At 50.2% G+C, this 13,129-nt stretch overlaps 1 protein-coding gene across 4 annotated transcripts in view; it reads right to left on the minus strand.

Moving 5' to 3' along the window:
- The window catches only part of VAV1 (vav guanine nucleotide exchange factor 1), a 157,587-nt gene that overhangs the window by 65,079 nt on the left and 79,379 nt on the right, over positions 1-13,129 (minus strand). The gene's annotated exons all lie outside the window — the stretch shown is intronic.

Here is a 13,129-nt window from a genome sequence, read left to right on the forward strand (position 1 = left end):
CGGGGTTGTCACGGTGGCTAGGCCCGGTCCGTGACCCTGCCGAGGGGCGCACAGTGTAATAGATACAACGGATGATGGTGATGAGGCTGTAGTGGTGCGGTGCAGTAAATAACGAGGACACCAGGTTGCAGTCTCTTTACCTCTTTACTGAAGATCTCTGGGTCCTCAGTCCAGAATACGGTTCACCAGGCTGCGCAAGTCCGGCCGGTCCGATGGCACCTCCAGAGTTCTCTTCACAGGTGGAAATCGGTGCCTTCCTTCTTAGCGCTATGTGTTGTGGTCCTTCCCTGCTGTGCTTACGGAAAGTCCCCACAACTGTTGTGTCTGTTTCTTAAGTTCCCTCACAACTCAATTAGATGATGTTCTGCTAATCCTCCGTCCCTCCCTGGTGTTCTGGTTGGGACGGCACCCGTTTGACGGGTAGGCTCGGAGCTCTTCCGGGACCCTAGAGGCGCCCCTCTCCACAAGTTGCCCCCCAAGACTGCATAGGTGATTTAAGTTAGACAGCCCGCCTTAGACTGACTGTCCTGCCGCTGTTTGGAGTATTGCTTGAAGCTGAATGTTATTATACTCCCTCGGCGTTCCGGCCACCGGTAGTGCGCCTCAGTAGGATGTTGCCTCGGTCTTACAGCACGACCCCTACTGGTATTTCTCCTTTTGCGTGATCTCGTTTCTCACTCAGCACAATCTATCTCTCTTCTAGTCCTTCCTTGGGCACCGCCACTACCCGGAGCAGGCACGGTCCCGTTACGTTCGTTCAAGTTGCCAAGCCTCTGTCAGGATCCCACCCCTGACAGAGACCCTACTGTATCTTCCCCCACAACACCCTCTGCCACAAGGTGTTGCCTGGTTCCAACCCAGTCAGCTTTCTGATCTAACTTCCTGCCTGACCCCCAGTTTACCCACTATGGTGGGGAGTGGCCTAATGAATAGCACCCTTAGCTCCCCCCGGAGGCCCAGCTGTGAAATGTATTGGTGTCTGTGATACCTGATCAGATGAACTCCTTCAGTGCCATCAGACGCACCATAGCTCCCCTTAGTGGCGGAGCCATAGTACTGCAACGACCAGGACTCTGGGGCGCTGCAAGTACACTATATTATTTACACTAATATTACTATTTATTTACTGCAGGATATTTGCTCATGTTTTGTAAATGTATTTCAATATAAAATCAATATTAACTTTCATCCGTTGCATGGGGTCCCCAAAACACGGAATTGGTTATCTGGCACAGAGAAGTATATTAGAAGGAAGAAATTCCTGGCATAGGATTGGAAAGAAAGGACACAAATAAGAGGAAGAGAATTATATGTAAGATTATACTAGAGGATGAGATGAAAACAAGATAAAAAGAATGGGACAGAGAAGACATGGAGAATAAAATTTGAAATGTGAAGACAAGTGGAAGAAAATAGGAGAAAAAGACCCATGGGAAATGATGCAAGTGAGATTGATTATGGAAATGGGAATTCTTAGCAATAATTTTACCGTATATACTCGAGTCGACCCGAGTATAAGCCGAAGCACCTAATTTTGCCACAAAAAAAACTGAGAAAACTTATTGACTTGAGTATAAGCTGGGTATGCATTGTTCCCTCATCCCTATACTAGTATGCATGGCTCCCCATCCCTGTCCTTGTGTGCATGGTTCCCCGTCCCTGTCCTTGTGTGCATGGTTCCCCGTCCCTGTCCTTGTATGCATGGCTCCCCGTCCCTGTATACATGGCTCCCCATCCCTGTCCTTGTGTGCATGGTTCCCTGTCCCTGTCCTTGTATGCATGGTTCCCCATCCCTGTATGCATGGCTCCTTTTCCAGTCCTTGTATGTGTAGGGGACGGGGATCTGGCGAGCCGTACAGACGAGTGGAACCATTGTTGCCGGGAGTCGGGGTTCCGGGGGACGGATTTGAAGGGCGGAGGAGAAGCCAGACTGAGGTGACAGGAGACAAAGTGACGCAGGGAGAGGGACGGATAAAAAGAAAAGCGCGCGAAAGCAGGGGCAGAGAAGCGCGGGAGAACTCTGAGGAGAGGGAACTGCAGGGCAGTTGTCGTGTGTGTGCAGGCCGCAGTGAGACTTGCTGGGAGCAGAGGGAGAACGTGCAGCAGACGTTGCGGGCAATTACCAGAGCCCCCAGAAAGCGGCGGGTCCGTCGTCAGCGACCCCCAAAGCAGAGGGGTAGCGCTGATCATCTCAGAGACAGTATTACCGCGCTCCCCGGGAGCATCTTGCCAGAAAGTGCTCCGGTCCCTTCTGGGTTTGTCTCAGCTGTCACTGATACGGATTACTCCGCTAATTCTCCTCGAAAAGACTCCTCTTTGGACTTGGAAACTGTTACCCCGGATCAACGTCCGCCTGCAGGGGGTGATGCAGCACCGCAACAGACAGTCTGGTCTCAAATTTACACCTGGGCCCGTCGACGGAGGACACCTCCTTTCCTCGCCATCAGGACTACGTCGCTGACGGAGCTTCACCATCAGGACTGCATCGCTGAAACAGCGCTGATAAGTGAACTTTGTTGACTTTTTCTTGTTAGGTGGTCACTAGTGAGGCGCTGTCGCGTTCCGCGGGTATAGTTCAGGGCGTCTATATAGTAGATAGGATTTACTGTGTAATTGTGATCTTGTACTTAAGTTCCCTGCGTGGAAAACTGTTGTTATCTTTGTTGGGTTGGAAGTTAAAGGAAAGTTAAAAACGTTATTTGCTTTCTGGCTCCTTTTTGTCCCTGCATCCTTCTTTACCTGCGGTCCCTTCATTTGGCGTAGTCAGCAGGATGCAGGATCCAAAGAGGGAGCCAGAAGATACGGAGGATGGGGCTGGGCCGAGAGCGTCTCTCTCATTGGGGGCCATGTTAAATAATCTGCCCAAGTTTAATGGGAGCAACATGTTGTTGTGGAGCTGGACTGAAAGGATGCGGGGGCTGCTGAGAATGCATCCTATGACCCCGGCCCTGGAAGCAGAGGTGGCCATTATGGCCTTAGACGGAGAGGCCCGGGATTCAGTGATGTTGAGACCCCCCACAGAGCGGAATACTTTTACCCGGGTGTTAAATGTGTTAGAGGGGACGCACGGGGATCCCACCGACGTGGGAGAGCTGCGGGCCCGGTTGTTTAGACGGCGACAAAAAGAGGGCGAGACTGTCACTCAGTACATGAATGCTCTGCAAGAGCTAAACATTGCAATCGTGCGGAAAGATGGTATGGGGATGGGACATGTTGACGTGACCCTGCGCGACCAGCTGGTAACGGGACTGCGAGATGAGTTGACCAAACAGGCTCTACGTGAACGAGTGCGGGTCGACCCGCGCCTGACTTTCTCCGACATAGGCAATGAGGCCCGCACCCGGGAGCAAGAGAGGGGGGTGACGGTCCCGACAGGAGAGACTCGGGTTATCCAGACCGCTGCCGCAGGAGGGGGTGAGCCGTCGTGGGTTCAGGAGATGCGGCAGGAGCTCAAACAAATCAGAGACGAACTGGCTGAAGTTAAAAAGAATGCGCGAAGCCCAAGGGAGTTACCCCGGGGGCAAGGGTCTGGGAGTCCAGCTCGTGGCGTTCGTCCAGGATATTATCCGGTCCCCGGTGTTTGCTATGGTTGCGGGGAGGCCGGACATTTCGCACGGGAGTGCCCCCGGAGAGGGAGGGCCTCGTCTCGTCGGGCGTTAAACTAGAGGGCTCCGAGCTAAGGGGACGACGCTCGGAGTCAGAGTCCCCGCAGATGGGTGGTGAAAGTCCCGGAAATTTGGTTTCCAGCTGCCCCCTGGTTTGGGCAGAGTTTGAAGGGCGGGCTGTACGTTGTCTGGTGGACACCGGGTCCCAAGTCACGACTATGCCCGAGGCTTATTTTAGAAAACACTTTCCTTTGTCAGTCAGACCTCAATGGGGCCCCGTAATTCGGTTACAGGCCGCCAATCAGCTGCCCATCCCAGTGGAGGGGGTCACCTGGATGCAAATATCTTTATGTGGGAAAGACCTGGGCCGCCGGGGGGTTGTGTTAACACGGGGAGATCCCAGCCCACAACATACCGTGACCTTGGGGATGAACGTATTAAAAGATTTTGGCAGTTTTCTGTTAGGGGAGACTGCACAAGAGACACTCAATCAGTGGGGGACCAGTACACCTCAGGGCTCCGTGTTCAGACAGTTAGTGAGGGAAGTCCGGGTACAAGAGACCTGTCAGGAGGGAGACATACTAGGGAGAGTAATTACTTCCCCGACAGCAAAGGTGACGTTCCCCCCAGGACAGACTGTCATATCCCTGCCCATACGAGCTCGCATCCCTCTAGAAGGAGTACAAGTGCAGATTGAGCCCACCTTTACATCCCCTTTGCCCACAGGACTGCTGGTGGCCTGATCTCTGGCTACTGTTAAAAATGGGGCAGTACCAGTGCGATGTGTGAATGTGGACGAACATGATGTCGTGCTACGGGTCCGAAGTGAGATGGCCAAAGTGTTACCTTTAGAAGTGATGCCTCCTCCAGATACTTTGCAGTTAAAGGTGGATTCCCCTGATCCCTGGATGGTCAGTGTCCGGTCTACGCAGGATCCTGAGCCAATAGCGTTTCGAAAGGGACAAACTATTCTGGAGCACATGCGGACAGGATTACCGGGCCTGGATCCATCACAGGTCTCGCGAGTGCAGCGACTCCTTGGACACTATGCTGAAGTGTTCGCGCAACATGAAGATGATTTTGGCTGTACCACGGCCATCGAACATGGAATTCCTACCGGGGATACAGTGCCCATCAGGGAGCGGTACAGACAGATTCCCCCGCAGATGTACCAAGAAGTAAAGACGTTGTTAGGCCAGATGCTGCAAAAAGGAGTAATCCGCGAGAGTCAGAGCCCGTGGGCTGCCCCGATCGTGCTGGTGCGGAAAAAGGACGGCACGCTACGGTTCTGTGTGGACTACCGTAAGTTAAATGCGTGCACCGTCCGAGACTCTTATCCACTTCCCCGTATTGAGGAATCTCTCTCCGTGCTGGGTCGGGCCAAATATTTTTCCACTCTAGACCTAGCGGATACTGGCAGGTCCCGATGTCAGAAGCAGATCGTCCCAAGACAGCGTTTATCCTGCCCATGGGATTATTCGAGTTCAATCGAATGCCGTTTGGACTGGCCAACACTCCTGGCACCTTTCAACGATTAATGGAGCGGTGTCTGGGGGATTTGAACTTCGAGGCCACTCTCATTTATCTGGATGACATCATCATCTATGCCCCAACATTCGAGGAACATCTGTGCCGACTAGAGCAGGTGCTGGACCGGTTACTGAAATACGGGCTTAAGGTGAAGCCCCAGAAATGCCACTTGTTCCGGGAACAGATCGAGTACCTGGGGCATGTGGTGTCCGCTGAAGGAGTCCGGCCATCACAGGAGAAGATTGCCGTAATCCAGGAGTGGCCCACATCGGAGACCGCCAAAGATGTACGGGCGTTCTTGGGCCTCGCTGGGTACTACCGGCGCTTTGTGAAGAACTTTGCTCGCCGCTCTTACAATCTACAAGTCTTGCTGAAAGGAAGCTCCCCCAAGGAACGGGGGAAGAAGATACAATGGCAGGAGCCACAAGAGGCAGCATTTCAGGACTTGAAGACAGCTCTCATGAAGCCGCCTGTGTTGGCTTATGCGGACTTTTCGCAACCGTTCATCCTGCACACCGACGGCAGCTCTCAGGGATTGGGGGCTGTGTTGTCTCATGTTCAGGACGGGCGGGAGAGAGTGATCGCCTATGCGAGTCGGTCTCTTCATGACTCTGAGTTGAACCAGGACAATTACAGTTCTTTCAAGGTGGAGCTGCTAGCCGTGGTGTGGGCTATGACGGAGCGGTTCGCTGAGTACCTGGCCGGTTCTGAGGTGCTGGTACGCACGGATAACAACCCATTGGCACATCTGGAAAATGCGAAATTGGGTGCCCTGGAACAGCGCTGGGTAGCCCGGATGGCCAAGTACAGATACCGTATCCTCTACAAGCGAGGAGCGGAAAATGTTCATGCTGACGCATTATCTCGTCTTTGGAGGATCACCCCAAGAACTAACCGAGATGAGGAGCTGGAGGGAGAAGAAATCCCCTACGCCATCGGGGGCACTGCTCGGACGGCTGTGAGCCGGGAGCAGACCGGGAACGGAACGGCTACAGGACTGTTGGTTCAGAGTCGGGACGAATGGATACGGTTGCAACAAGAAGACCAGGAACTAGCTCCATTGCGACTATTCTGTCACGCGCCCCTCACGTATGGACTGTCCTATGCTCAGCCTCATGAGAACGTTGCCATGTGTGAGAAAACTGCATGCAGATATTACTCGAATCGTACCTGAATTCTTCTAGTACATCTGTATCCACAAGACAAGGAGTCAGGGAGTAGATTACTTGGCAGTTTATTTTGCCTTGAAGCAAATCACGGTCCGCTAGGTAAAAAGACAATTCCTTTGCCAGGTCAGAAAGTATGACTTCCTTCAATGTTCCACAATTACAGAATGCAGACAGGAAGAAGAACTGGTTCTAACCGGGCAAGCAAGGTCTCCACCCAGGTCATTAACATATACACATATACATGTTGAACACCAAGATGACCACTGGGTGGCAGCAAATCATAACAAGTAAGAACACAATACAAACTGAATGCATTTTCAGAACAAATAGGGAAAAACAGAAAAAACAATAATGTAAATACATTTGAATCTGTCACAGAGTGGCAGCACACTCCTCGCCTAAAATCCAAGGGATTTTACTCCTTTATTAACTGCATTGGAAAATGCCCAAAGTCCATGGAATAGCTGCAAGGGAAAAGCATTAATAATCGCACTTTTAATAGACACAATATGCAAAAAGAACAGTTGTAGTCTTTGTTCATAAAAAAAAGCAAAAATGTAAAACAGGAACAAATTGTAATGAAGGTGGGAGGCTGCCTCCTGGCCAAGGCCTCAAGAAAAAAGAACAGCAAACTGTAATCCAAAGTGTAACTGTAATCCACAGGGTAGCAAATCCAAGAGTTCCCAGCGACCACAGGATAACTCCCGCCGTGAACTGATTAAGTTGAAAAGGGGCTATTTCTCTTGCAATAGCTCGTACAAGCCTCGTCCAGCTCGAGAAGCATTCAAAGTGCTGGCGGTCCTGTCCTGCTCTGGTTTTATAAGTCTTGACTTCTTGATGGATCTCAGGATCGCTGTTGGGATTCTGGAGATTGAAGAAGTTGTCCTGAATTGACTCTTCCTCCTTGTCCAGCAAGAATGATGGGCCTGTTAACCAGGCAGATTTCACTAGGGCACTGGCAGATATTGCCCTGGTAGCGAGATCAGCAGGATTAAGTTCAGACGAAACGTAGCTCCAATGTTCAGGCTTAGAAGATTTCCTGATTCTTGTCACACGGTTATGTACATACACATAGAAGCGCTTGGTTTGATTGTAAATGTAACCAAGGACGACCTTGCTGTCTGTATAAAACTTAACATTGTCCGCATTGACATCTAGCTCCTGCTGCACAAAGTCTGCCATCTCCACGGCCAGCACTGCCCCACAAAGTTCAAGTCTAGGAATTGTATGATCGGGTTTGGGGGCTAGCTTAGCCTTGCCGAACAGGAACCCAATATGGTTTTTGTCTGAAGACTCTGTAATCCTTAGATAGGCAACTGCTGCTATGGCCTCAGTGGATGCGTCAGAAAACACATGTATCTCAGTTCTTTTACTTGAGGCAAGAGGTATTGGTACATAGCGTCTTAACACATTAACCCCTTCTAAGGCTTGAAGGGACTGCTTCCAGGATTCCCATTTTTTAAGCTTACTGTCAGGCAGCGGTTCATCCCAATCTTTCACAGTCTCTGAAAGCTGCCTTAATAGGAATTTACCCCGAATGGTGATGGGGGCAACAAATCCCATGGGATCATAGAGGCTATTGACTACTGAAAGGACACCTCTTTTCGTAAATGACTTGTTGGCACAGCTGACCTGAAACCCAAAGGAGTCTGTTGACAAGTCCCATTTCAGGCCTAGGCTCATCTGCACAGGTGGCAAATCTGACCCTAGGTTTAAGTCTTTAAAACCTGGAGCATGGTCACTAGGTTGAAAGGCTTTCATGACCTCTGCGCTATTGGAGGCAATTTTGTGCAGTCTTAAACAAGCCTTGGACAGCATACTCTGGGTTCTTTTCAACAGATCAATGGCTTCCCCTTCAGTGGGCAGGGACTTCAGTGCATCATCAACATAAAAGTCTCTCTCCACAAAGCGCTGAGCATCTGCCCCGTATTCTGCCCCTCCTTCAGATGCAGTCCTGCGCAACCCATAGGTAGCTACGGCAGGTGAAGGGCTGTTACCAAACACATGTACTCTCATACGGTACTCGATTACCTCCTTACTGGTGTCATTGTCACGATGCCACAGAAACCTGAGGAAGTTCCTATGATCCTCTTGCACAATAAAGCAATGAAACATTTGTTCAATGTCAGCAGTGATGGCTACACGCTCTTTTCTGAACCTCAATAGCACCCCCACTAGGTTATTGGTGAGGTTGGGACCTGTAAGGAGCACGTCATTAAGGGATGTACCGTGGTGCTTTGCGCTAGAGTCAAACACTACTCTTATTTGGTTTGGCTTACGTGGGTGGTATACCCCAAAGAAAGGCAGGTTCCAGCACTCCTCGTTGACTTGTAGTGGAGGGGCTGATTCGGCATGGTTGTTGCTGAATATCCTACCCATAAAGGTGACAATGTGTTCCTTCATCTGAGGTTTGTTGCTTAAAGTGCGCTGTAAGGAGTTGAGTCTGGATAAGGCTTGTTCCCGGTTGCTTGGGAGTTTGGCCCTGTTGAGTTTAAAGGGTAAGGGTGCGACCCAATGACTGGTCTTGTCCTTGACAAACCCACTGTCCATAATATTGACAAACTCCTCGTCTTCTACTGATGAGGCTATCTTGTTGTCATCGTGAGTTGTGCGGAAAACCTGTCCCCCCAAACTGTCATCATAAGGGGTGGGAATGACATCGGGTGTCTGCACTATGTCAGAAGGCCCCTCTTTCACTTGGTAATGACAGGGACAGGGTCTGAAGCAGGTAGGACGGCCATTACTTAGAACATAAGTCTTAAAGGAACTCACACAGTCTGCGTGATGCATCCTGTCCAGGCACACATCTCCTACGATTACCCAGCCTAAATCAAGTCTCTGCGCGTATGGGGCATTATCGGGACCGTTGCACTGCTGGCGCACCTTGTGCATCCTAAGGACGTCTCTCCCAAGAAGGATTAGTATTTCTGCATTCATGTCCATGGGAGGGATCTCACTGGCCAGGTGCCTTAAGTGGGGATGATGATAAGCGGCCTCAGGCGTGGGTATTTCCTCTCTCTCATCTGGCATATCATTGCACTCAATCAATGCAGGTAAGGGAAAGCTCTTTGTGCCTTTAATTGGAGAGATCATGTACCCGCTGGCCCTTCTGCCCGTGGTGTCTACCAGGCCGGAACAGGTCCTGAGAGTGTAGGGAGTGGCCGGTGTCTTTATACCAAAGATGTCAAAGAACTTGGGTTTTGCTAGAGACCTGTTGCTTTGTTCATCTAACATAACGTACATGCGGACAGCCCCCTCTGGCTTCCCCTCTGGGTAAACACTGGCTAAGCATATTTTGGCACAGCATTTGGGACCGGATCCCTCCCCACAGACTTCAGTGCAAGAGGATGAGACTGTTGCTTTAGCAGCTACTGGCCCCTCACCCTCCCCGCCATGGACTGGTACAGGACTGGAGGCAGGGGTATGCTGGGCAATTCCAGGAGCTAAGGCAAGGTGCATGGTTGTTACATGTCTATTGCTACTGCACTCAGCACATTTGACTTCTACCGTACAGTCTTTGGCAATATGGTTGGTAAACGCGCAGCACCTGTAACATATTCTATGTTTCTTTAACAACTCTCTGCGCTCTCTCAGAGGCATTGCCTTAAACCCCCTACAGTGATGAAGAGAGTGAGACTTGCCATGGAGTGGGCACTCTCTATTGGGATCCCTTTCCCTCGGGGCAGGGAGAACTGATGTAGCAGGAGGGGGCATGGCAGAAGGGATGTCAGTTTTCTTGACGGATACAGTCCTTCTAATGTCTCTGCGTTTTGGTGTGGTGTTGTCATACCTCTTAGCGGCAGATGGTGGCATTGACATGTCAGGATCGGTGTAGACGAAACTGGGGTCATTTCTCACCCGCGCTTGATTCTGGACAAACCTGCAAAGGTAAGAGAAAGGGGGAAAAGACACACCATAATCTTCCTTGTACTTGAAGCCTTGTATTGTCCATCTCTCCTGTATGCCATGTGGTAGTTTCGCTACTATGGGGTTCACACCAAGAGCACTGTCGAGATAACTCAGTCCAGTTAGGCGTGGGTCAGCCTTAGCAAACTCGAGTTCCGTCAGTAAATCGCTGAGATCCTGAAGCTTGCGAGTTTCCCTCATCTGGATCCTAGGAAAGTTCTTAAGTCTGTCGAGCAAGGCACGCTCAATGACCTCCGAGCTGCCATACGACTCCTCAAGCCTTTTCCAGGCGGCAGCGAGACCCGGAGCTGGGTTATCCATGTGCACTGACCTTAGCGGTTTGATGCGATTGGTAGACTCTGGGCCAAGCCAGTTGATGAGTAGATCAAGTTCTTCCTTGGCGGTGAGGCTTAAATCTGCGATTGCAGCCTTGAAAGTTGATTTCCAGGCCCTAAAGTTCTCTGGACAGTCATCAAACTTGGAGAGGCTAACCTTGATCAGCTCCCTGCGTATCATGTACCTGGCAAAATCAGACAGATCTGACCTCTCGTTCCTTGTTGCCGCTGAAACTTGTAGTCCCTCTTGGACGGGTAAGTCGTTTGGCGTGTAAGGCTGAGCTGTACCAGGGTGGAATGACGTAGCATAAGGGTTGAGCTGCGGTTTAACCTCTGTGGTGACTGGTGGCTGTAGCTTGAACTGTGGCGGTGCGCTGGTGTTCACCTTGTGGTCTGCTGCAGATGAGATCTGCTGATGTGTAGGCACATTTAAAGATTGGATTGGAGGTGGCGTCAGTGTCTGCGGCACTGCGACATCCGGTTTAGGCGGTTGCATGAGATCGCTGTTAGGAGGCATGGAGGCTGATTGGTTCAGCACGTACTCAGCAGTGCGATCAGCCGTGCTAACCTCCTCTGTGGGGAGAAAACAGTCTGTATTAGTGCACTGGCCCAACGCTTGTTCCAGGACTTTTACTTTAGCGAAGGCAGCGGCCTTTTCCTTTTCTGTATGGAGGATTTTCAATAGGGCATCTGCTTTTGCCTGTTTGGCTTGGGCCTCTGCTTGTGCTTGTTTGGCTTCAGCCTCTGCTTTTGCCTGTTTGGCTTGGGCCTCTGCTTGTGCTTGTTTGGCTTCAGCCTCTGCTTCTGCTTCTTTCTTTGAGAAGGCACTCCTCACCTCTAAGTCTGCAGCGGCTATTTGCGCTTGGATGAGTTGGTCACTTAAGACTGACCTCCTGGAACTAGTAGTTCTGCATGACCGTAATGATCTGGCTGTCCTAATGGTTTGCTTGGATGCAGCAGATCGGTGTGATCTGGTCTCCTGTAAATGGGCGATGCGGAGGTCTGCTTTAACCTTGGTGTTTTCCACTGTCCCCTGCCTCTGCTGGCTCAGTTCTTCCATTTGGGCAAGGGTTAGTGAGGCATCTGGAACATTACTACTTTTCAGAAAGGTGGTATACTTGGTAAGAAGCCTCTCATAAGATTCCTGCTTGGCAGATAAACGGTTAATGAACGCTGTTAATTCTGCTGTATCATCACCGTGAGGGAAAGCTGAGATGCATTGGGAGACTCTTTCCCACAGTTCACTTAAGTTGCTTTCATATTCACTTTTTGTGCACATGTAACTTTCCACTGCCTTTGTGGATGGGTGGAGTGCCCTTTTAGGTTTTGTGGCTGCATCTGCACTCTCTGTGACTTCTGTGCACACAGGAATGTCCATCACTGTCACTGCATCGGCAGGCGAGCTTATATCAGACATTTTCCTACACTTTGCAATAAAGATGTACTGTCACTTTAAATCTTTTTTGAGGCAGAAAGCAGGGCTTTAGATGATGCAAGAAAGGAATACAGTCTATGATTAATCAAGATCTCTTTGAGCGCGTGGCGGATGGCGCGGACTGTAGATGGCAGCAAGCTGTGATTTCAACATGTGCTCTCACAAATGGTGGATGATAAGTCACAGTCACTCATAGATAAGCAGATTGTATGACAAATCGGATCGGATTATCACTTAATTGAGGGCAGATGGGTTCGGATTGTGTCTTGAACAGTTGTGGGCACCATGCGGCTGCTGGATGAGGCACACACAGGCAGGTGTCCTATTACAGTCTCTGCTTTGTGCTGGGCTGCTGAGGCTTCCGGCAGCTTATGACACACACACTATGTAGTGCTGAGGAATCTTCACACAAAGCTTTCTTCCTGAATATACTGAAATGTCTTTTTACTATTCTGTCACGCGCCCCTCACGTATGGACTGTCCTATGCTCAGCCTCATGAGAACGTTGCCATGTGTGAGAAAACTGCATGCAGATATTACTCGAATCGTACCTGAATTCTTCTAGTACATCTGTATCCACAAGACAAGGAGTCAGGGAGTAGATTACTTGGCAGTTTATTTTGCCTTGAAGCAAATCACGGTCCGCTAGGTAAAAAGACAATTCCTTTGCCAGGTCAGAAAGTATGACTTCCTTCAATGTTCCACAATTACAGAATGCAGACAGGAAGAAGAACTGGTTCTAACCGGGCAAGCAAGGTCTCCACCCAGGTCATTAACATATACACATATACATGTTGAACACCAAGATGACCACTGGGTGGCAGCAAATCATAACAAGTAAGAACACAATACAAACTGAATGCATTTTCAGAACAAATAGGGAAAAACAGAAAAAACAATAATGTAAATACATTTGAATCTGTCACAGAGTGGCAGCACAGCGACAGTGGGTAACGAATGGTCTATTGCCCGTGAGAACTCCTGGACAAGCCATCCCGTCAGACCTGAACCTTCTTTTGCGGCAATGGGAGCGCCTAACTCTTCAGGAAGGGCTCTTATGCCACTTAACCATGGCTCAGGCAGATTCCGGGCCGACGTGGCAGATGGTCTTACCAGGGCCCGTGGTGGCCGCAGTTGCTAAAGAAGCTC

This window comes from Ranitomeya variabilis, chromosome 3 (assembly GCF_051348905.1).
Source record: "Ranitomeya variabilis isolate aRanVar5 chromosome 3, aRanVar5.hap1, whole genome shotgun sequence".
NCBI lineage: Eukaryota > Metazoa > Chordata > Amphibia > Anura > Dendrobatidae > Ranitomeya > Ranitomeya variabilis.